Source organism: Carlito syrichta, unplaced genomic scaffold (genome assembly GCF_000164805.1).
Source record: "Carlito syrichta isolate Samal-C Ts95f unplaced genomic scaffold, Tarsius_syrichta-2.0.1 Scaffold316402, whole genome shotgun sequence".
NCBI lineage: Eukaryota > Metazoa > Chordata > Mammalia > Primates > Tarsiidae > Carlito > Carlito syrichta.
The window spans coordinates 555562-580886 of record NW_007260498.1 but is presented as its reverse complement, the minus strand read 5'-3'; the positions used below and the strand labels follow the sequence as shown (position 1 = coordinate 580886).

General features: G+C 38.8%; 1 long non-coding RNA gene across 1 annotated transcript in view; it reads right to left on the bottom strand.

Moving 5' to 3' along the window:
* The window catches only part of LOC110594596, a 543126-nt gene that overhangs the window by 283096 nt on the left and 234705 nt on the right, over nt 1-25325 (bottom strand). The window contains exon 2 of the long non-coding RNA XR_002481335.1: nt 14483-14671. This is a non-coding gene — a long non-coding RNA (uncharacterized LOC110594596). The remainder of the gene's footprint in view (nt 1-14482; nt 14672-25325) is intronic.

Genomic DNA, 25325 nt, shown 5'->3' with positions numbered 1-25325 from the left:
CCACTCCTGGCCACCGCAGCCTCGACCTGCTGGGCTCCGGCGATCCTTCCGCCTCAGCCTTCCGAGTAGCCGGAACTACAGGTGCGCGTTACCACGCCCGGCTGATTTTTGATTTATTGTAGAGATGAGGTCTCGCCAAGCTGCCCAGGCGGGTCTCGAACCCACGGGCTCAGGCAATCCACTCACCTCGGCCTCCCAAAGTGCGGGATTACAGGCTGAGCCACTGAGGCTGGCTATTTAGTGGTTTTTAGTATCTTTACAGAGTTGTGCAGTACTCACTAGTATTTAATTTTAGAATATTTCTTCACTTCTGAAAAATGCCATCTCTATTGGCAATGCTGCCTACATCTCCTTTGCCCCAATCTCTGGAAACCACTCATCTAGGTGTTTTTTTTTTATTTTCGTGAATTTATCTGTTTGGGACATTCCAAACAAATTGAATCATACAGTAAGTGGTATTTTATGCCTGGTTTCTTTCACTGAGTATAATGTTTTCACAATTCATCCATGTTATAGCATCTATCAGTACTTCATCCTTTTTAAATAACCACATAATTTTCTACTGAATGGACGTACCCTATTTTTTTAATCCACTCATCAGTTGAAGAACATTTGGATTGTTTCCACTTTGGGGCTATTAAGAATAATGCGGCTATCAACATTCATGTGCTAGTTTTTTTATAGACTAATGTTTTCAATTTTGCTTACATATACTTAGTAATAAAATTTCTGGATCATATGTTAACTCTATGTCTAACATTTCAAGAACAGCTAAACTGATTTTCTTTTTTTTCATTTTTTTTTTTTTTTTTGAGTTAGACTCTCCATTGCCAGGCTGGAGTGCAGTGGCACGCTCACCGCCCCTCAAGTGTTGACCAGCTGGGCTCCAGCTATCCTTCCACCTCAGTCTTCCAAATACCCAGAACTACAGGCACACGCTGCCATGCCTGGCTAATTTTTGGATTTATTGTAGAGATATGTCTCATCAAGTTGCCCAGATTTGTCTCAAACCTTTGGGCTCAGGCAATCCTCTCACCTCGGCCTCCCAAAGTGCTGGGATTGCAGGCTTGAGCCACCATGCCTGGCCTAAATTGCTTTTCAAAACCGTTGCTTCATTTTGCAATCCCACCTTGCTTGAAGATGGAAACAAAAACACAAAATCTTATTTACCAAAACTACCTTAGACCACCTTATTTTGGCGCTTTTTTTGGTCTTCTTAAAAAGCAAATGTCTGAGTTATAGCTTTGTCTTTTTATTGCATCGAGATCTAGCTCTTGCTACTTCTCCATTATAAATTAAAGTAAACCGGGCTTGGTGGCTCAGCCTGTAATCCCACGCCTTTGGGAGGCTGAGGTGAGTGGATTGCCTGAGCCTGCGGGTTCGAGACCCACCTGGGCAACTTGGCAAGACCTCATCTGTATAATAGATCAAAATGAGCCGGGCGTGGTAGCGCGCGCCTGTAGTTCCAACTACTCGGAAGGCTGAGGCGGAAGGATTGCCGGAGCCCAGAAGGTCGAGGCTGCGGTGGCCAGGAGCGGCCACTGCACTCCAGTCTGGGTGACAGAGTGAGACTCCAACTCAAAAAAATAAAAATAAAAATAAAAATAAATAAATAAAAGCAAAATTGAAGATCAGAGAAAGATCTGAAACATTACACGGGATTGAGAACAGAGAGAAAATAGAACAGTAAAGGTATGTAAGTGAAATGGTCACTAAGCCATCAACATTAACTTTGCAATTTTATGCCAAAGAGGAAAAGCAACACTGAGATGAACAACTCTGAGACCAGTAAATGTCCCAACTTAGAAGTGTAAAAACAGACTTGGGGATAGGAATGATAGCTTTTTCATCTTTAAAAACATTCCTACAGCAAGAAAGAGGTAGGCAGGAGCTGGAAATAGATCTCACTGAATGCCAGTCCTTCCAACTGCCCCACGTGTCAAAATCCAGCTGTTCTCTTCTGTTTTGTACATTAGCAGCAATAATGGTAAAGACGACGCCTTCCTTATTTGCTGACAGTTGTGTTGATGAGGCAGGAGGCAAAATAGCATTTCTCTTCTGGGCCATGTTAATTATGGAGTGCTGAGAGGAGTCCAAAAATAAATCCAGATTCTTGAGTCGATGTCCCACATCAATGTAGAAGGAAAAATATAATACACTGACAAGCTGGAGGAAACTTCATTTTGTGCGACGTCTCCTCTTTCTTAATAAGTAAAAAGATTCACGGTGGATTTAAAAAACATAAAATAATAAGATTATATCCGAATAGCAAGTTAGGCATCTCTCTATCCAGCCTCTAAATTATATTAATCATTTGATTATTTAAAGCAAATGGATTGTAACCATATGCCCCTTTGCTTATGCAGCAGGGACTCTGAGAGATTAAGTAACATGGGGAATAAGTAGCAGAGTTAGAATTTTAGTCCATGTTTTTGTCTCTTCATTTCACCCAATACCGCAACATCCCTGTATTTCATACAAAATTTCTCAACACAGTCCAGTAATTCTGAAATTATTGATAAGAATAATGAGACAGGGTTTTCAAAACTTGGGCCACATGAATGAAATGTAACAACAATTAATTTCTGTTGGAAATTAATTAATGGCACTAACTTGAAATATTTAGGACACTTGAATTTCCTTGCCAGCGTTTACCAACTGTCTGGTACCTATTGTCAAAAATACATGGAAATTTAGATAAGTAGTTATTAATCTCTACTATAATTTTTAAAGCAGTGCTTTAAAGTAAGCATGATTGGCTTGGTTCGGTGGCTCAGCCTGTAATCCCGGGCTTCGGGAGGCCAAGGTGAGTGGATTGTCTGAGCCTGCGGGTTCGAGACCCGCCTGGTCAACTTGGCGAGACCTCATCTCTACAATAAATCAAAAAACTAGCTGGGCATGGTAGCGTGCGCCTGTAGTTCCAGCTACTTGGAAGGCGGAGGCGGAAGGGTCGCCGGAGCCCAGCAGGTCGAGGCTGTGGTGGCCGGGAGCGGTCACTGCACTCCAGTCTGGGCGACTGAGTGAGACTCCAACTCAAAAATAAATAAATAAATAAAGTAAGTAAGTAAGTATGGTTATTCTCATACTTTATAAAGGAAGAAACTAAGAGTAATGGTTAGGCTACTTGTCCAAGGTTAAATAGCAACAAAATAAATGTTTACGTTTTGTCCTCAAGTCTGAACAGAAAGCCCTGCTCTTTCATAGTGCTATCTTGAGAAAATGTACTTAGGCTTTTAAAAATGTCTTCTGAACCAGTCATTTTGTATCTAGAATTGTATGCTAAGAATGGAATCAAGGACATGTAGTATTACTTAGCTGAAAGAATCTATATCAGTAGGTTGCCAAAAATTATAGTTGCCCAAAATTGGAATCAATCTAGTGACTAAAACTAAAGGCTTGATCAAATAGTTGTGTTATGGCTACATGATAGAATAGTATGCAACCATTAAAAATTTGTAGTAGAAAATTATCTATTAGAAAAATAATAACTGCAGCACATAATCTTCCTAGTGAACCACACTTAACCTGCAAAGTTCAGTTACACATTACTTCTTTGGCAATGTGTTTCCTTACTCTATTTCTCATTTCAAATATAATTAGGCCTCCCCATATGTGCTCCTATAGGTCTACACATATGACATGTGGTATAATAGTTTGTCATTTGGGTTTCTACTTATCCCTTACTGGTTATGACTCCTCAAGGTCAAAGAACAAACCTCAGTCATTTATACTACCCTAACTATATCTACCATAGTAGTGTAATGCATAGGTAATAGGAGATAGCATTAAATATACAACCGCTGAAAGAATAAAAGAATAAACAAATCAACAATTCCTTAGCAGTGTGTTCAACCTGTTTCATTTAGGATCATGTAGAACATGAGATTTTTGTAGCTTACTGGAGAAAACGGTCATGATTTCACAATAGGAGGAGACAGACCTCAGGGTTTTAGCTTGGTTTGACCTCACCTTGCTGCCCTGAAGACAGAAAGGGTTATGATCTCAGCACAGCTAGCTCCCACTCACTGCACAGTGACATTGCAATGCAACAGTCTGACAATGACCTGAGCTAATGCAAGATTTTTAATATGAGAACTATACACTTCTATAGAACACATTAAAAGTCTCCCTCAATGATATATCTTAAAATCATCTTCCAACATTTTTGTAGATGCCTATTTCCTGTGTGTTTATTTTGTAAGGGTAGAGTCCTTTAGATTTTGACCCAGAAAGGCATTGAGTGTTAAAAAGTGTAAGCCACAATAAAAGATTCTAGGTGATTGTCACCATATTATTATGATCCCACATCATTTTGTTTTTTATATGCATACTTCATTTAAGACAAGAACTGTTTTTGTTTTCACTTTCTGACTGAGGCAAGCTGGTTTTTTAAAAAAGTCAAAGCTCATTAAAATGTAGTTAGTGAGTATGTTTGTCCATTATTCTCTTCTGTAGACATGATGGTGCAGGCGCAAGCACTTTTAACAAGATTATACAAATTCCTCCAGGAATAAGAAGAGTGGCTGTGGGCATTTCAGTGAGGAGGAAGATCTTTTTCACCCTTGGCATCTGTGCTGTCAGTATTTTCAAGTTATCTAAAGAAAGTCAGGGAGTGGTCACTGGGAAGAAAATCAAATGGATAAGGGCCAGGAAAATAAAAAGAACAATGGGCAGAGTTTGCAGAGTCAGAATCAGAAGACTGCTTTCAGCTAATATTCAGGAAATACTCCTTCTTGAAGTCCAGTCAGGTGTTTATAGGTCTTCCTACATAACAGTGTAGCAGCATCTTCCAAGGCCTGAAAAAGTTCCTGTTTATCTGCTAGGGTGCTTCCTTCCCTAGCAGAACCATCACACACTGTGGCTTAGCCCTGTGCCTGCAGCATTGGCCTGAAAGGGTAAAGCTTCAGGTGTTTACCTAATCCAGTTCCCTCCAAACTCTGCTGAATTGAGCTTGTAAGCACATGTGAGGTTTCAGAGGTATTAGGACTGACAATTAAGTTTGCCAACTCATCCTAGAAAAAGTGTTATATATGTCAGGTGAATATCACTGTGGTCACCTTCAAAATATTCCCCTTAGGAAGTTATGTACCGATGCCAGCACCCAGTCCACCCGTCAGAGCAATTTTGGAATTATTTTTCTGGACTGGCCATCAGAGCTGTCATAGTATTATCCTTGATGTCCTGAATGCCATTAAACGTCTTCCTTTCGATATTTCCTTTATCTTTGGGAAAAGAAAAAAAATCTTTGGGGGCCAGATCAGGTGAGCAGGGAGGGTGTTCCAATACAGTTATTTGTTTACTGACTACAAACTCCTTCACAAACAGGCTGTGTGAGCTGGTGCGTTGTCGCTATGCATTTTTGCACAAACTTTTCTCATGTCAAGATTCTCAGTTAAGATCTTTCCAGTTTCTTTATCAATGTTTATTTGGTCTGCTGTGCTTCCCACAGTCAGTCAACAATTTTGACACACAATTTGACCATCTTGACCTGTCTTCATCAGTGATGCTTTCTGTCCTCTCAGAAAGACATTAAATCTATTGCACACTAATATTTTCTTTGTGGGATTATCCCCACAAACTTGGGCTAACAGGTCCCTGATTTCACTTCCACTCTTGCCAATTTTAACAAGAAATTTAGTGTTTGTTCATTGCTCTAATTCAAGCGCCAACATTCTCATGATGACAGTTCTGATGGTCATTCCAGAAAAAGGGTTCCAAAGTTGCTTTGACAGGTGGACTAGGCGCTGAAGTTGGTGCATACCTTTCCAAGGGGAGTTCTTTGGAGCTTATCGTAGTGATATTCAACAACGAGGTTTATAGGTCTTCCTACATAACACTTTTTTTCTGTAGTACTTTTTCTAGGGTAAGTTGCAAACTTAATCGTCAGACCTTGTATAATTGGAGAATGTTTTCTTATCTAACACTTCCGCCAAGCATAGACTAGTCACAGTTTTAAAAAGACTATGAGCTGGGCTCGGTGGCTCAGCCTGTAATCCCGTGTCTTTGGGAGGCTGAGGTGAGTGGATTGCCTGAGCCCGCGGGTTCGAGACCTGCCTGGGCAGCGAGACCTCGTCTCTACAATAAATAAAAAAATCAGCCGGGTGTGGTAGCGCCTTTAATTCCGGCTACTCCGAAGGCTGAGGCGGAAGGATCGCCGGAGCCCAGCGGGTCGAGCCTGCGGTGGCCGGGAGCGGCCACTGCACTCCAGTCTGGGCGACAGAGTGAGACTCCAACTCAAAAAAAAAAAAAAAGACTATGAAGGAAGCCAGGGTAGTCGTAGAATTTAAGGACACATCAAGGAGGACATTAAGTGATGGAAATAAATTTTAAAAAGTAAATTTTAAAAAGAGATGGAAATAATAGTAATGATAGTGCTTATTAAAATTTTTTCTTTACACCAGACTTGTTCCACCTTTTTTTTACATGAATTAATAATTGATTTGCACAACAAACTTTCAAAGTCAGGACTATTGTTCTCTTTCTGTCAGTGTGGGGAGCTTTTCTGTCCTCTCAATAAATCCTGCTTACTAAAAAAAAAAGAAAGAAAGAAGAGAAAAAGGAAAGATGAAGTAAAATTTCCAAGAACATATGACTAGAAGTAAGGGCTCATTTTTTTTTTTTTTGTAAAGAATATGAAATACCCTGCTGCGAGGAAGAGTTAAGAAAGTAAGAATTTTTCTTCTTCCTTCTTATGCAACATTATCTTTGTCTCTCCTTTTTTTTCTTGGTGGCGTGGGGGAGTTATAAAAACTAGTAAATAATCTCTAGAAAAGAATGTATTAAGTCATTATCCTCCTCCCTATCACACACACACACATGAGTACTTGTAATCACAAGATTAAAAAAAAAACATTTGGAGGGATTACAAGATAGTGACACAGTCGGTCAGAGTGTGTGAGTTCCCACATAAATGAGTGTGCAAAGGAATAAATATGCAGGCAGGTGTGTTGGTGAGTGGGTGTGGATGTCTGATTGAGCGGGGACGTGGGAAAAAACTGCTTGAGCTCTCCAACTGAGGCAGCTGCCTTATGTGGCTACTCAGATTCCAGAGCGACCCACAACCCAGAGGCAGGCACCATCTCTGTGACTCTACCCAGAACAATGTGGCAAAAAAAACACTCCCTGCTGGTGCTGCCTGCCACCACACACCCCGGTGCCAAATTGGACCATGACAGTGGGGACTGCAAAGAAAATACATCAGATGAACTAGTCCCAAGTCCCAAGTGAGGACCAGATACAGAGATGCCACCACCGCTTTTTTCCTGGTACCCAGCCTCTGGTCTGCCCATGTGTATAACAAAGCTACTCCCTGAGACTGAATGGTAGATTCAGCACCTCTCTGAGTCTGACAACTGCCAACCCAGGGAGGATATCCCGGTGCATCCCCAGAGGGACAAACCCACCCAGGAGACCCAGGCACCCCTTTGCTCTAATTGGAACATTTGCGGGTCTACAGCTGCAACTTGAGGCAAAGAACTCAGCCTAGAGTAGAAGAGTGAGGGTGAGTTTTAAACTTACTCAGCTCCTCTCCCCCAATGATTTACGAGTTGTGTGACCTAGGTGGGTAGTGTCCTGATCAGCACACCTGGGAAGAGCTGAACAGAGGCAGATCTCTTGTGGGATAGTTCATAGCCTCCCCACAACATCAGAGACCCCTTTCCCCTGCCATGAGCCAGGAACCACCGTGCTGTGACATGCTGACAAGGAACCCAAAGTTTTAGAACTGCCACAAGAAGGCAGTTAAGGATTACAAAAGCTCTTTTTGGTCTCTCCCTGCTCTTTATATTTCATTGGGAGTGTGTGTATTTCATTTTGTTTTATTCTTTTTCTTTCTTTTTTAACATAAAGGTATATATGAGTGTGAAAATGTCCTCTTACTGTCTGTTTTAGTTTTTTCTTTTATTTTATTCTCCTTTTTATTGATTTGTCTGCTTATGTGTCAGCTTGTTTGTTTCTCCTTCTCTTCTTTGTACTCTTCATTATTCCTTCTTTTACCTTCTCTCTTTCTCAGTACCTTTACTTTCCCTTATGTTATTTTATATCCAGAGGAGATACATACATTCCCACTGCATGGACATACTGTGAAGTGGTGGGAAGTGGGTCCCTGGGGTTCACACCCCTATCGTGAACATTGTAATCTACAGGCAGTTTTTAAATCTAAACACAGCCCCCAACTCACCTTATTGAAATCTCAAAGCTGCAAAAGGACAGCACAGCTCCCCATCCCTAACCTGGCTTCAAAATCTAACAAACCCAGAGGCTTTACTAAAGGAAGAATGGGGGTTGAGCAAACAGAAGTGAAAACTATTCTCTCTCGCACTGGGTAATGGAAGTAGAGAGAAAATAAAAATCCATCACAAGTTAAGAGAAATCAACAAAAACTACAGGGATGCCACAAAGTCCAAAAAGGACAGTGCAAAAGATTACAGACATTGGAACTCAAACAATGAAGAATGCCCATATCAACTGATCTCAGACAACAAATGAAGAGGTCAAGGAATGGTTGGAAAAGGCAAGACAAAACATGAAAGAATAATTACACAGGTGTAAGTTATAAAGAATACAGTCAATGAAATAAATAATAAACTAACAAGCATGGAAAGTAGAATTAACCAAGAAGAAGAAATAGTATCAAGCAAGACCAATATATAGAACTAACCCAATCTGTTAAAAAAATAGAAAGGAAGCTTAAAAAGGCAGAACAAAGCCTTCAAGAGGTGTGAGATTGTATTAAGAGATCAAATTTATGCCTAATCAGTATCCCAGAAGCAGAAAATGAGAAAGAGAATACCCTGGAGCAAACATTCCATGAGGTCCCTTAAGAAAACTTTCTGCATCTTATCAGAGACATGACCATCCAAACAAAAGTGATTCAGAGAACCTGTACAAGACATCAAATGAGAAGACAAACTCCTAGACACATAGTAATTTGCTTACACAAAGTAGGTATAAAAGAAAAAACCCTAATAGCTATGAGAAAGTTAAGTCAGACTACCTACCGAGGAAGACTATTTAGAATAGCAACAGACTGATCTACAGAAACACAACAGGCTAGAAGAGACAGGAGTCTAATCTTCAAAGTTCTCAAAGATAAAAAATTCCAGCCAAGAATTTCCTACCCTGCTAAGCTAAGCTTCATCAGTGATGGAGAATTAAAATCCTTCCCAGTCATTCAATTCCTATGAGCTCATGCTGCCTCAAAACCAGCTTTACCAGAGACATTAAGAATGTATTAGGCACAGAAGGAAGAAAACACACACACACACACACACACACACACACACACACACACACACACACAGAATGGCCATGCTCTTCCCAAGAATGCAGGAACACAGAGGACCAACACAGCAAGTATAGTGACTGCAAAATTGAAAACACACACAAATATCAATTTAAAAATCATAAGAAACCCAACAAACAAATACACAGACAACAACAAAAACTTTATAAGAGCCTGAGGACAGGGTTAATCTCTCAAATCTCAATAATCAGCCTGAATGTGAATGGAATAAAGGCACCACTGAAAAGACACAGAATAGCAAACTGATTTAAAAATAAAAATAAGAACACAACCTAACACTATGCTGCCTCCAAGAAATACCTCTTGAAAAGACTCCCAAAGACTCAAAGTTAGAGAATGAAAAACAAATTTTCAGGCAAATAGAATGCAAAAGAAGGCAGGAGTCATGATCTTAGTATCAGACAAAACAACCGTCAAGTTACCAAAAACTAAAAAGTATATGGAAGGACACTACATCATGATAAAAATTTCAATTCACCAACAACAAATATCCATCCTAAACATATATATACTCAACATAGGAGCAACAGTTTTTATAAAGAGGCTGGTAAGTAAACTAAAAAAAGATATTGATTCTAACACTATCAAAGTTGGGGACTTAAATACCCCACTAACAATCCTAGATAGATCATTGAAGCAAAAAAAATCAACAAGGAGATCTGGAACCTCAACTTGACATTTGGCCAAATGGACTTAATGGATACCTACAGAACTATTTTCATGTGGTGGGTAGTAGAATGTGTCTTCCACAGTTAGACACATTCTACTACTTACCACATGAAAATTACTTCAAGATCGACCACATTCTCGTCCATAAATTAAGCATAAAAATTTTTATAAGATTAAAATACCGCCATGCACCTTCTCAGACCGCAATGAAATAAAAATAAATATCAACACCAACAAGATTCCCTCAAATCACACAAAGACATGGACATTAAACAGCATGATGCTGAACAACTCCTGGGTTAACACAGGAATCAAAACAGAAATTAAAAGATTCCTGGAGGGCAACCCCTTTCAGTTTCCCTCCCCTTGTGGGAGCTTTTATGGCCTCTGAATACATCCTGCTTTCTAGATAAACAAACAAACAAACAAACAAATTCCTGGAAACTAGTGAAAATGAAGAAATATCTTACTAAAACCTCTGCGATGCCATGAATTCAGTACTAAGAGGAGAATTTACATCTCTAAGAACATACATCAAGAAAATAGAAAGATAACATATTAGCAGCCTAACAAATCACCTAAGAGAGCTGGAAAGGACAAGACCACCAAAGCCCTAACTTCAACTGAAGAATCCAGATCACCAAAGTAAAAGCCCAAATATGGGAACTAGAAGACAAAAATATAGAAAAAAATCAACAAAACAAAAAGGTGTTTTTTTTGAAAGGATAAACAAAAACTAGCAAGATTGACCAAGAAAAAGAGAGAATAAGTCAAAACAAACACAATAGAAAACGCAAAAGTTCAAGTAACCACTGACCTGGAAGAAATATAAAAGATTATCGGAGATTACTATTTACACCTGTATGGAAACAAACTTGAAAACCTAAAAGAAATGGAGAGCTTTTTGACAAGACACAACCTCTCAAGATTGAAACAATAAGAAGTTGGGACCCTAAATAGAACAATTACAACTCAGGAAATTCACTCCCTCATAAAAAAGGACCAGATGGCTTTCCAGTGGAATTCTACAAAACACACAAGGAAGAGCTGATACCAATCCTATAGAAAGCATTCCAGGCAATTGAGAAAGATGGCACCCTCCCCAAATCATTTTAAGAAGATAGCATCACATTGATACCAAAACCAGGTAAAAATCCAACAAAGAAAGAGAACTATAGGCTATAGGCCAATATACCTGATGAACACAGATGCAAAAATTCTCAACAAAATTATGTCAAATTTGATCCAAAAACACATTTCAAAAATCATCCATCAGAACCAAGAATGCATCATTCCCCGGATACAGGACTGGCTCAACATCCTCAAGACCAGGAATGTAATTAAATACATCAACAGATGTAAAAACAAGAGCCACATGATTATATCATTAGATGCAGAAAAACATTTGACAAAATCCAACATCCCTTCTTGATAAAAACACTTGAACACCTACGCATAGAGGAAACATACCTCAAAATAATAAGAGTCATCTACAGTAAACCCACAGCCAACATATTGCTAAATGAACAGAAATTGGAAGCATTTTTCCTGAAAACTGGAACAAGACAAGACTGCCCACTCATATCTCACCTGTTCAGCATACTGTTGGAAGTTCTAGAGAGCAATCAGATAAGACAAGGAAATTATGGGCATCCAAATAAGAAAAAAGGAAGTTAAGTTGCCCTTCTTAGATGATGATATGATCCTATTCTTTGAAAACCCAAGAAAATCTGTCAAAAACCTCCTTGCACTGATAAGGGACTTGGCATTCTCAGGGTACAATATAAACATGCAAAAGACAGTTGCATTCTTATACACCAACAACAAACAGGCAGAGAACAAAATAAAAAGCACAATCCCATTCACAATGGCCACAAAAACGAAAAGAAAAAAAATCTCAGCATCTTCTAAAACAGAGAGGTGAAAGATATTTACAATTAAAACTATAGAACACTGCTCAAAAAAGTCAAAGAAGACACAAACAAATGGAAAAAAATATTCCAAGCTAATGGATAGGATGAATCAATATTGTTAAGATGTCCATCTTACCAAAGGCAATCTACAGATTCAGTGTAAAACTCATTAAATTACCAATATCATTCTTCTCAGACCTGGAAATGACAATATAGAAATGCATATGGAAACATAAACAACCACGCGTAGCCAAAACAATCCTCAGCAAAATAAATCATGTGGGAGATATCACACTTCCAGACTTGAAACTTTACTACAAGGACATAATAATCATGTAAGCCTGATAGAGATTCCAAAAACAAAACCTCAATTTCTCAACAACTCATCTTCCACAAAGCCTCCACCAACAACCACTGGGGAGAGGAGAACCTCTTAATAAATGGTGCTGGGAAAACTGACGGATCACATGCAGATGATTGAAATAGGACTCCTAACTAACACCATACACGGAAGTCAAATCTAAATGGATCAAAGACCTAAATGTAAAACCTCAACCTATAAGAATCTTAGAAAATGCAGGCGACACCCTAACGGAAATTGGAATAAGCAACCAATTCCTGATCAAAACTCCAAATGCCCATGCCATAAGAAATGAGATAGACAAGTGGGACTTCGTCAAACTGAAAAGCTTCTGCAAAGTAAAAGAAACAATCAAGAAAGTGGGCAGACAGCCCACAGAATGGGAGAAAATATTGGCCAACTGTATACCTGACAGGGGCCTAACATCCAGGATCTACAAGGAACTCAAAAGAGCTGAAAGGAACACAACAAACAGTCCCATTAAAATGTGGGCAAAATACATGGATGGGCACTTCTCAAAAGAAGACATAGCAGCAGCCAATGGACAAATGAAAAAATGCTCAGCCTCACTAATCATCAAATAAATGAAAATCAAAACCACACTGAGATGCCATCTAACTCCTGTCAGGATGGTCATCATCAATAACTCAAAAATCAACAGATGCTGGAGAGGAGGCAGGGGAAAGGGATTGCTTCTACACTTGTTGGTGGGAGTGTGAACTAGTACAGCCTCTGTGGAAAACAGTGTGGCAATTCCCAAAAGATCTAAAAATCGACCTCCCATTTGATCCAGCAATCCCCTTCCTGGGAACATACCCGGAGGAACTCAAATCATTCTATAAAAAAGATACCTGCCCAGCCGGGCTCGGTGGCTCAGCCTGGAATCCCGCGCCTTTGGGAGGCTGAGGTGAGTGAATTGCCTGAGCCCGCGTGTTCGAGACCCGCCTGGGCAGCGTGACCTCATCTCTACAATAAATCAAAAAATCAGCCGGGCATGGTAGCGTGTGCCTGTAATTCCGGCTACTCGGAAGGCTGAGGCGGAAGGATCGCCGGAGCCCAGCGGGTCGAGGCTGCGGTGGCCGGGAGCGGCCACTGCACTCCAGTCTGGGCGACCGAGTGAGACTCCAACTCAAAAAACAAAATTATAAAGTTTATAAATCTATACATTTCCATGGGGAAGTGTTGAGAATAATAAAAGTATACTTGCAATATATTCAAATAGAATTCAAGACAACAAACAATTCTGTAACCATTCAAAGCAACTGGCATAGAGACAAGTTTTTAACATCGCTAATACAAAAATCTCATGCACGTACCCACACAGAGGACAGAAGGTGCAGATGGTGATGTTAGATTTATCATTTCTTCTAGGGCATACTATCTCTTAATTCTCTCCTTCTCCCCAACTCACATCCCAGTGAAGAAACCTATCAATATCATGGTCAGCAACACATTTTTAGATGGTTCACAACCAAATTAAATCTCCCATTCCAATGGAGCTTACGGTATTAGAATGATGAGTTATAGGGGCTAGAAGTAGGTGCCTGGGGCATAATTATTTCAATCAATCAACCAGGAACACGAGACAAAAACATACAAAAGAAAAAGTATTGCCTCAGACCATGGTTCTACTTGAAATGCACACAGGGATGGTGAAATCAGGTTCTCGCTGAATATTATTTAAGAGTGGGCACTCTGGCATCAGACTATGGCACTTGAGCAAAGCTTACATCACTGGATGCTAGGCGATAGGCAAGGGTTTCTCTGCCTTGTTGGAAACCCACAGAGACAGTTGACACTTCCTCTTCCCCAAAGAGCTCTTAGAAACGAAAACCCAGAGGATATGGAAACTGGCTACATCTGAGTACTCGTGTCAGGCATTCTGATAGAGTGCTGATGAGGCCAAACAGAGCTATGGGTCAAAAATGCACACCATCACGCCACTGTATACACCAGACATGGGCCCTGGACTTCGATCACGCCAAGGAATGAGCTGGTGAGCTCTTGGTTATAAATGTTGAGGTTCAAGACTAGGGCTGGAAGTCATATTTCTTTTGTATCACAGAACTGTAACAACACAGTCTGGACCTCAGCCCCAAACTATCCCAGAGAAAGGTTTGGTCTTTCTCTCACCAGGCAGCTTATAAGCCTCTCAACTCAAGATCAGGGCTCCTCCCGAGTGAGCTGCCTGGCCCGCCAGGTCCTTGTGCAATTGGCACTGAGAAAATGGCTCACCTGCCGCTCCTGGGTCTCTGTAGGTATTCCCCTCAAAGAACGCTGGTCCGGGCTGGTGTGGGTAATTTCAGGGCATTCACTCTTGATTATACGACAGTAGATGATCTTGGACAAATTATTAATTCTCTGTGAGCCTCAGTATCCTCTTCATCAAACACAGATAATGACAGTAAACACTTCATTTGGTTTCTGTGAGGATTAAATGAGATAATCTATGTCAAGTGTTTATCACAGCACTCGCACATACTGAACATTAAAAAAATGCTAGCTATTATTACAATTTACGATTTAATTCCAAGGGACTTTTTCTTAGTACACATAAAAAAAGATTTTATCATATCTCAAAAAGAACTAAAAAATGAACTTGAGGGCTTTCATTAAGAGACATAGAGGGCCATTATTCTACGGGCTGTGACCCACTGTTAATGCGGTGAGTTTCATTTGATGGCTGAATAAATCTGGGTTTCAGATCAGAGAAGAGAAATTTATCACATAAAAGGAAGTCAGATTTCTACAGAGAAGCGGTGCTTAAGCATCTGTTTGTGCCTTTCTGAAAGGAGCAAAATGGAGTGGTGTGGGGAAAAGACAGCCTTCGCAGCTAGACTTTTCCTTACACAATCATTCATTCATTCACTCTATCATCCATCCGTCCATGGGTTATCTACTATATTCAACAGTCACATATTGCAAGACACTAGGCTAAGTGCCATGGTGAATTTGAGGACATAATCAGTCCAACATTGAGAAGCAAAATTTATCTTGTCCAAAATGTATTCCCTACATGCCGGTCTCCCAAAGAGGGAGTTTGCTGCCTGCAGAGTGCGTGGAAGACAAGTACAGCAAACTGCTTAAGGCAATCAATTCTGGTAAAACCTGGGGTGGCAGATTAAGTCATTTTCAAGCATGTCAAAGAACTGGAACTCTGAGGCTTAGACACCAGCACTGACTCTGCCAGAAAATGGGCTTGTGTTTCCCCAACCATGGATATCCAGTTGGCAGAATGCACTTGGAGCCAAAACTATGCCATACACGTAGTTGATGGATTCCAGTTCTCAGGTCATGCCAGGGGAAGAACTGCAGCTTTCCTAATTAATTTCTCAAAACCTCCCAGAGCTCAGTGCTTTTCTGGATCTCTGTGTGCTGTCCCAAAGTACAATGGAAAAGTGTTCCTATCACAGTGAAATACTCCAATACGGTACTCTTTCATCAGCCCTCATGTGTGGCTGCCTGGTTTCTTGTCCTGGTTTGATCACACATCTGTAGTTCTCAAGAGGCTCATAATATGGAAGAGGAGAAAGCACTTGAATGGATCAAACTAATAAAACAGAGAGAGTGACTGGCATAGAAAAAGCATGCATCCTGTTTAGGGGGAATCGTGTTTTCTTTCTACTCTGGCTACCTTGAAAGTATTTGAGAGAAGTGGATCCCTGCCCCTCTCACCATTGTCCTGCCAACAAGAAGAGAAGGAACTCTGTAGGGCTAGGGCATCCCTGCCACTCACTCATGGAAGGGAAGATTTGGCTTTATTTCTCCCCACCATTTGGTAGCGCTGAAACAACAATATGCATCTACAGCCAGTTTTAGGGCCATGATAAAGGCCGAATGTACAATATGTTTTGGCCTCATGTACAGAATGTGTTTATCAATGCAGTTTCATTAACACTAAAGTTGATTTTTTAAATGCCTAAGGAAGCCAAAACTTCCTTGTCCATGTCTTATTGGGTTCAGAACTTAGAAAAGGCATTTGATCCAACGTCCCCTTTAATTCTGGTTGCTTAATTCAGACATGAAGTTGAATCTCAGTTGGCTTGGGAGGACCGTGTTCAATCTTGAAACGTCAATGTACTCATTTGCCTATGTCCATAATATCTCCCACGTTGGATTTTGTGAAGATTAATTGAGGCAATGTATCTGACACAGAGAAGGTAATCAAAACTCTGCTCGTGTGATGTATGTGATATAAAGAATAGCCTAGACAAAGAGCCTTGAGAAATTACAAGAGGGGGATACGTCTTCACATTAAGTCTCCATTTCATCATTTTTATTTCCCTTAAATATAGAAGATACCATTTAAAACTTTAAATCTGATCCCCAATAAATTGAAAACCTTCTTAGTTCCTGTGTTCGTGATATGGTTACCAGTTTGACACCACTATGAAGAGCTTGAGTACCACAGAGCACTATCACAAGAGGACGTTTAATAAATTACAATGGAAGTCAAATCTCAGACTATGCCACTCACCTCAAGAGGGCATTGCTTACCATGTGTCATTTAAAATGTAATTCCCTCTGAATGGGCACAGAGTCCTCTATTACCAGACATGGCTGCTTTTACTACAAGCCGTGGTTTAATGATTTTATGTCATCTCAATAATAGAAGCATGACATTCAACTGTGACTACAGCTTGTGTGAGTCTGTTTTTGGAAAGCTGATTTTGTAAAGGACATTGTCATGTGGGATCTTGGTTCCTGTTTATTTCCAAAAATTCTTGGTTGGTAACTCTTACGCATCCCTCCCCTCTCTGGGCCTTTCTTGTCTTTCTGAAATGAGAGTGGTGATTCGAAGCTGCAAACAAGGATGGTTCACATACAAAAACTCTTCTTTAGAAAGAAGAGTCAGAACTGAATCCAACTTCTCTATCAGAAGAAACATGCTCCATGAAGTATCCCAATGCATGAGTCCTCACTCTTGATAGGGAAGAAGAAGCAAGCAACAACAGCCAAAATAACCAAAATTGCTTTTTATTTCTCAGTAGAGGACATTGCCTCATGCCTTTTGCAGACAAATTGAAGCTGAAAGATGTAAACTCCCTCAGTATCCTATCCTCACACTTTTCACTGTCAGCGCTCAGAGTTCAACCTCTTTCTAATCTCAGAACAAATGCTTTTTTCTCTTGCTCACGGCCAACGCTTTCATCTGTGTTCTTGAATCCAGTCCCTCTTGTCTTTTCTAAGAACTTGATCCATCCGTGCTCTACCTTTAATCCTGTATTCTCACCTTCCCCCTCTCTACTGATCCTTTCAGTCTGTTAACATGTTCCACTACACACACACACACACACACACACACACACACACACACACACACACACACACACCCTGTTTACCTCTAGTTGCTGATCTGTTTTCTTCCGCAACCAGACTAATTAAATTTGTTCACATTTATAGCCTCCCTTTTCTCTTCTGCTTCTATAAATATTGTACATGATTTTTTCCTTGTCTCCTTATTTCAGGCAATACACTGCAAGCATCTTTCTGTCCTCTGCCCTCTTCAATCCATTCTCACAGTCTTCTGCTTGTGCAATTCTACCCAGGAGGCTTCAGGGAAATTCATCAATGACCTCCTAGCAGTGAAATCCAATAGTCAATGTCAGTAATTTGAATACGATACCAGCATGTGAAACAAGCAATGCCTCCTTCTTTTTAAAAACTTGCCTCTCTTTTGGTTACACATCGCTGCCTCTTTATTTCTCCCAGTTACCATGTATTGGACACATTTTCTCTGAGTACTATGCTATATATTTTGCATTGTTGAAACAACCCTGAAAGGCAGGAAATATTGAAATACTGAACACACTGAAAATTTAGTAGCCGGGTTCGGTGGCTCAGCCTGTAATCCCACGCTTTGGGAGGCTGAGGTGAGTGGATTGCCTGATCCTGTGGGTTCGAGACCCACCTGGGCAACTTGGCGAGACCTCATCTCTACAATAAATAAAAAAATCAGCCGGGCATGGTAGCGTGTGCCTGTAATTCCGGCTACTCGGAAGGCTGAGGAGGAAGGATCACCAGAGCCCAGCAGGTCGAGGTTGCAGTGGCCGGGAACAGCCACTGCACTCCAGTCTGGGCGACAGAGTGAGACTCCAACTCAAAAGAAAAAAAAAATTTAGCAAGTGGAACCTAAAAATTTGAATAAATTTAAGTTACATAGTGAGACGTGAGTACCAAGTTTGTCTGTTACCAATGTACATTTTTAGCATGCTGATATGATAATTATAGATTCAAAACATACAGAAATATACCAGTTACAACCAATAAAATTCACATAAATATTTAATAAATGTTTACATTTTGCTTTACTGACCTCGGATTGTTTTCAGACTGACATGTTATAAAGAATTAAAGCACATTTTGTAGTCCTTCCCAGTTTTGCTACCTTTTCTCCTCAGAGAAAGCAATTCATTATTTTCAAGCTGGTCTCTATCTTTCACAACTATTTATCCTTCTGGTACCTTGATACAGCTTCTTCGTTTCTTCTTCTTTTTTCTACTTAGTGTCTGGATGTCATATGCTTATTTTATTTTCTGTTGGTGTGCATTCATAAAATTTTAACATATATAAGTAGCAGTTTATAGGTAATCAATATGTCTAATCTTCTTGCAAACCAAATAGGGCTTTAGAGTGTATTCACACTAAACATCTTCCTACAATCTACCATATTAATTTCTCTTGTTTTTGTATTGTATAATACCTTGTCTTGATGTGCCAAGCAATTAGTAACATAAATTCTATCTATAATTTATCATGTTATTTTTTTACAGACCAAGTTTACTTACATATACCTACATGTATGTCAACGTCTTTTTTCACTAACTTTTTTTTTTTTTTACCATTTTTTGTGGGGGGAGGTGTGTTTAATTTCCTCTTCCTGATTTTAATTCTCTAATAGTTTTGCTTTGTTTTGGGAGAGAATCTATAGTTCATCAATTCTCAGTCTTTTTTAGGAACTCTTTTTTCCCATTCAGATTCAACTTGTATTAAAGTTTGGAGGGATGTAAAATTCTAGACTGATAGTTATTTTCCATCTGCCCTTGAACATTATGTTTCCACTAGGTTTCTAGCCTTCATCACTTCTGTGAGACATTTTGTTTTATAATTGTAATTTTCATTTCTTTGATTGTAATAGATATTTCATCTTTGATTGCTTTCAAAATGTTTTATATTTGCAATGAGATTTCATTGCAATAGAATAGGTGAATATTTGTTTTTAATCAAGAAAGATTTGATATAATCAATCATTTTGAAGATTGACATTGTTTTTTCACTCTAAGAGAACTCTGAACTACTGAATCTTTCTTTTCTCTCTATCCTTCTTTTTTAAAATTTCTCTCATATGTTTTGTCAATTGTGCAATTTTATTTTTCTTACATCTTTGCATTAAAGCAGCATGAGTGGTTAATTTAATCAGACCTATTTTCAAGTTACTAATGCTGATTTCCACTTATCTACATCTCTATAAATGTATTTGCTCACAATCTCAAAATCACACAGCTCATATGCTAAACAGTTCAAAACTTGAGACTTTCTCCAATTCTCAAATCTGTAGTCATTTTTTTCTTTTATCTATTTAAACTTCTAAATACATTTATTTCAATGTCTCCCTTGGATAATTCCATTATCTTTAGTGCAGGAGGTATGAACTCTCTTACCTGATGCATTTTCTGACTTTCTCTTATGATTCATTCCCACAGGTTACTTGAATGTTGCAACCTAAAGTTATATTCATGGGCATTTTTATGGATGAATAGTGTCTCCCCAAAAGCCAGTTGTTGAAGCCCTAACTTCCAAAATGACTATATCTGGAGATAAGTTCTTTCAGGAGATAATTAAGGTTAAACTATGTCCTAAGTGTGGAGTCCTACTGCAACAGAACTGGTGTCCTTATGAGGAGAGGGAGTAACACCAACAGTGTGCACGCATAGAGGAAAAGCCTTGTGGGACACAGAGAAAAGACAGCCATCAGCAAGCCAAGAAGAGAAGATTTACCAAAAACAGTGCTGCTGGCACTTGGATCTTAGACTCCTATCTTCCAGAATGGTGAGAAAATGAATTATGTTGTATGTGCACCTCAGTCTGTGTTATTTTCTTATGACAGCCCAAGAAGATTCATACAAGAGTTCCTCAGGAACCCCAGTTTACAACAGCAACCAAAGTGTGCTATTTTATATCTGATGTCTTCACTGTTGTCATCAGACTCACTGAGTTTGTATTAGAATTTTGTTCATTTCTCAACTTGCCATTCTCACACCACGTAGCTAATACAAATTTGGAACTCACAGGTTTGCTTAGAGGTGTCTCATGTAGTCATTCTCTTGAAAAAATGATTCATTTTCATCATGGCTGCTGGTCAGAATCTTTTTTTTTTTTGCTTTTCTTTTTAAATGTTTGTTTTAGATTCCAGAATTACATGTGCAGGCGTGTTATCTGAATACATTGTGTGACAGTGAGGTTTGGGCTTCTAATTGAACCTGTCATTCAAACAGTAAGCACGGCACCCAATAGGTAGTTTTTCAAGCCCGGGTTCCCTCCCACCCTTCTCACTTCAGCAGTTCCCACTGTCTGTTGCTCCCACCTTAACGTCCATGTGTGTATTCAGTGTTAGACTTTTTCTAGTTCTGCTTTCAAAGATACAGCAGAATAACTTCCTATCTCAATGCTTTTCTACATAGTAAAGATTTAGTCCCCCTGTACTTGGGTATTAAAGTGTCAGACTCAGCATTTAATGTCTATTTTCCAGTTCTGGTAACTCTGTGATTTTGTGTCTCTGATGGCTAATCTTACTTTGTACGTAAGGCCACTTCCTTCACTCTGGAAGCTAGAGATTTCCTTAGCTTGGTTTTCACCCTAAGTATTTCTAAATTGCTTCCTTCATAACTTAATTTAATTTAAGTGGAAGTGTAATTTTTCTACATCAGCTTAATTTCAAATACTACTTCATTTTCTCTTTTGCTCTACTTCATTGTATCTTCTTTGTCCCCATCATATCTCTGATACCAATTCAGACACGTAAAAGTTAATTTTTCTTTCTATGCTTGACCATGAAATCTTGGTATTTTCAGAAAATCAATCTTCTCTTCTGATGTTTTTCTTGAACAAACGAGTTCACTTCCAGTGTTTCAAGTAACACTTTAAAAAAAAAAAAATTCCTGTTTGATATACCCAATGTGAACCTCTTTTCTGGGTTTCACACCTTGATCTACACTTCAAGGTGTGTAGAAGATAACTAATTATTTTTTCAAATAATCCCTCAGAAATTTCTATCATGGAAAGTGGCACTGCCATCTTTCTGGACAACCCCAAAGTAGAAAATTAGAAACCATGGAGGCCGCCTTTCTTTTATCAATCCCACCTTCAGAAGAGAGGCAACTCCCATCCACTAAACCTCTTTACCATCACCTGTATACAGCAACTATCTCAAACACACTCCTCGTGAGACAGACCAGTCTCTCATGATTGTCAACTCACATTATTTAATTATTAGCCAAATTGACATCCATTCCTCGAATTAGTTTTTATTTAAGTACTGTTACAGACTGAGGGATACAAGTGAAGATTTCTTACATGCATATATTATACAGTGTTGAACTGTTAACTTTTAGGGTACCCATCACCTGAATAGTGAACATCATACCCAACAGGTAACTTTTCAACTCTCAGCCCTCTAAGTCAGTTTTCTTCTCCTCTAGTGTTCTTTTGGCTGCTGGTAGCACTTTTTTCTCCCTTAAAAAATTACTAATTCATATTTTTTGATATCATAGATTTTTTTTTAGTGGATTCCTCTCCCACTTCCCGGAGAACACAGTTCAAACTCCAACTTGCAAAACTGAATCTTGATAATTGAGCGTTTGGTTACTGGTGTAGACCTATTCTTCATGGGATTCTGTAACACCACTTTGAACGTAAGCTCATTTGTAGTGTCATATTTCTGTGACTTTTCTCAATCTATTACCTCTCCCTGGAATGGTTTCCTCTGCCCTCTTGTCTCCACCTCACCTTCTCAAATATCTCATTCTTTTCTGGGAGAAATTGACAACATTTTTTTACATTCCTATCAGCATATTTATTCTTGGTACTTACTCTAATCTTAATTCCACTGGTATAATATCATTCCTGCTTTACATTCTGAAATGGTGAGATGTATAAGGTTTCTCAACTCCAGTGATACTGATGTACTGGCCCAGATAGTGATTTGTTGTATGAGCTTTCCTGTGCATTGTTAGATGTTTAGCAGCATTCTTGATGACTTACCACTAAACATTAGTAGCACTCATCCCACACCAAACATGACAATCACAAATGTCTTCAGGCATTGTCAAATGTCCCCAGGTTGGGGCAGGGGTGAGATCTAACAATTACTGGTAAAGAACCACTGCTTTAAATCAGAAATCATATTTCAAAAGTTCAGTGTTCAGGGACACAGCCTGCATTTCAAAAACATTACTTGGCTAGATGAGTAAACAATGAATAATAATATTCAAGTTTTCAACAAACAGTATGTCTGTGATATATGAATACATCCTTATTTGTCTTTTGAATAATTGAAACAGAAAATATTTGACTTATGCAATATACTTTTGGGTAATTTAGAACCATAAAGTTTAAATAATATTATGTATATGTATGTGTATGTACATATGTGTGTGTGTGTGTGTGTGGCGCGCGCGCGCGCCTGTGTGTATATATATCAGAGTAAAAGACTAAATGCCAAGTAAGATGCACAATCAAGTAAGAACAATAATTAGCAAATTTGTGAATTGGCTGCCTGTTCAGATTTATTTTGCCAAGGTTAATGCTTAGTTAAGTCAACACTTCTGTCAAGTATAAGAGCCTTCATTGAATGAGCTTATGTTTGAATTTTAGCAACTCTACATTTAACCTGAAGAATATGTAATCTCCTGGCAATTGTCAAAACAAGTGACTATGTTGGCAATGTGTCCTAGATATATAAACTAAATTATAAAAAAAGAATCTCTTAACTGCCCTTTCTTTAGACATATATTTAATAAATGTTTAGTGACTACTCAGAATGTGGTAAATATTTCAAAGAAATAAAAAGATCTGAAGATCTTTTTACTCCTAATAGAAAGATAATTCATGAATGCCAATCACCTAAAAAAATGAAGTCAAAGTGTTAAGAACTTCAAGCAAAATAGCCATCGTATAGATTTATAACATTCAGAAAAAGACAGCATGGAATTTTGGCCTAAGGGAGAAAAAGATTGCAGTGTTATTTATATTGTTACACAAAGACCTCAAACCTCAAAAAGTCTCAACATTTGATAATAGCTAACTCCACTTGAAAATTTTAGTTCTAAAATCTCTGAAATCATATTAAAATCTGCACATTTTATATTTAAATTAAAGTTAGAAAACAGAATTCTGCATGCAATTTGAGTTTGAGTAAGCTAGTGCAAAATGCAATATACAAAGAACAACACCTCGAAAAAAATGTATGGCAATGTTAGTTGTTTTTTTGTTTTTTTTGTTTTTTGAGTTGGAGTCTCACTCTGTCACCCAGATTGGAGAGCAGTGGCCGCTCCCGGCCACCACATCCTCGACCTGCTGGGCTCCAGCGATCCTTCCACCTCAGCCTTCCAAGCAGCTGGAACTACAGGCACGTGCTACCACACCCGGCTAAATTTTTGATTTATTGTATAGATGAGTTCTCGCCAAGTTGCCCAGGTGGATCTCAAACCCGTGGGCTCAGGCAATGCACTCACCTTAGGCGCGGGATTATAGGTTGAGCCACCGAGCCTGGCTAATGTTAATTTTAAAAGATTGCTGAGTTAACTAGAGCAATGTGACTTTTTTGGATACATCAGCATTTTAAATTTATCACCATTAGCTGTTTATTATTTTATTCATGCAAATACGATAAGCTGAAAACAGATTTTGTTCTTTGACACTACTGAGATTTGCGAAGATAGAAAGTCTTTCATTTATTTTATTCACTCTATAGTTCTATGATTTTGACAGAAGTTTCAGATCTACAAGGAAAAGAAAGTTTATGAAATTTTACTTTTATACTTAACTATTATTGACAAATTATTGATTTGTTCATAGATTAGTCTTCAGATTAAGGGGGAGAACAAAACACCACAGACTCAAAAAGCATAGCTATGCACCATTTGGTAGGGTCACAGCCTTGACTGACAACTTTTAATTTGAGAGAAACAGAGATAGAGTAGGGAAGTCAGGAGTGCAGGTATGTCACAAGCACCTGGAATGCCTTACCCCTGTCTCCAGATTCCTCTAGTATATGAAGTCATTAATATATATCCCAAGACTCATACCTCTTTTTTTCACACATGACAAGCCAAAACCTACTAATTCATATTCAAACCACACCAAATTCATCTTGAAGCTGCCCAGTGCTAATGAACTTTCTTTTCTTTATTTTTCATCAAAAATAATTTATTTTTAATTGACAAGTAAAACTGTACATATTTACCATGTGCAGAATGTTGTTTTGAAATATGCACACATTCATGAGCTAGGTAATGAACATTACCTCATAAACTTGTCAATTTTTTTGGTAAGAACTCTTAAAATCTACTCTCTCAACAATTTTTAAGAACACAATATATTCCTATTAACTATAGCCACTATGTTGTACAGTCAATCTCTTATCCTTCTAACTGAACTTTTGTGTCTTTTGACAAACATTAACAACTTTCCATGCTAGATAGAATATTAGAATGGATATGAGGTAAAATAAATAGTGCAAAGCAGTTAGAAGATGAATATTCATGCTTGATTTTGTGAATCTCTTGTAGAATGGCAAGACAGCCTACAAGAATGGATCTTAGAGTCATATTTCTAGTGGGTGGAGCCTTTTTCTCTATGTGGTTATGAAGGAAAAGCTCAAAAAGAGAATATGAGAACCGGTTGATAATTATTTCCCCAGTAACTTGAAGGTGGAAAAGGCTATGAGTAGTTACATTTTCTAGGTGAGAAGTTCTGAGAAGAGAGCAAAAAGACAGCATGGAATTTTGGCCTAAGGGAGAAAAAGATTGCAGTATTATTTATATTGTTACACAAAGACCTCAAACCTCAAAAAGTCTCA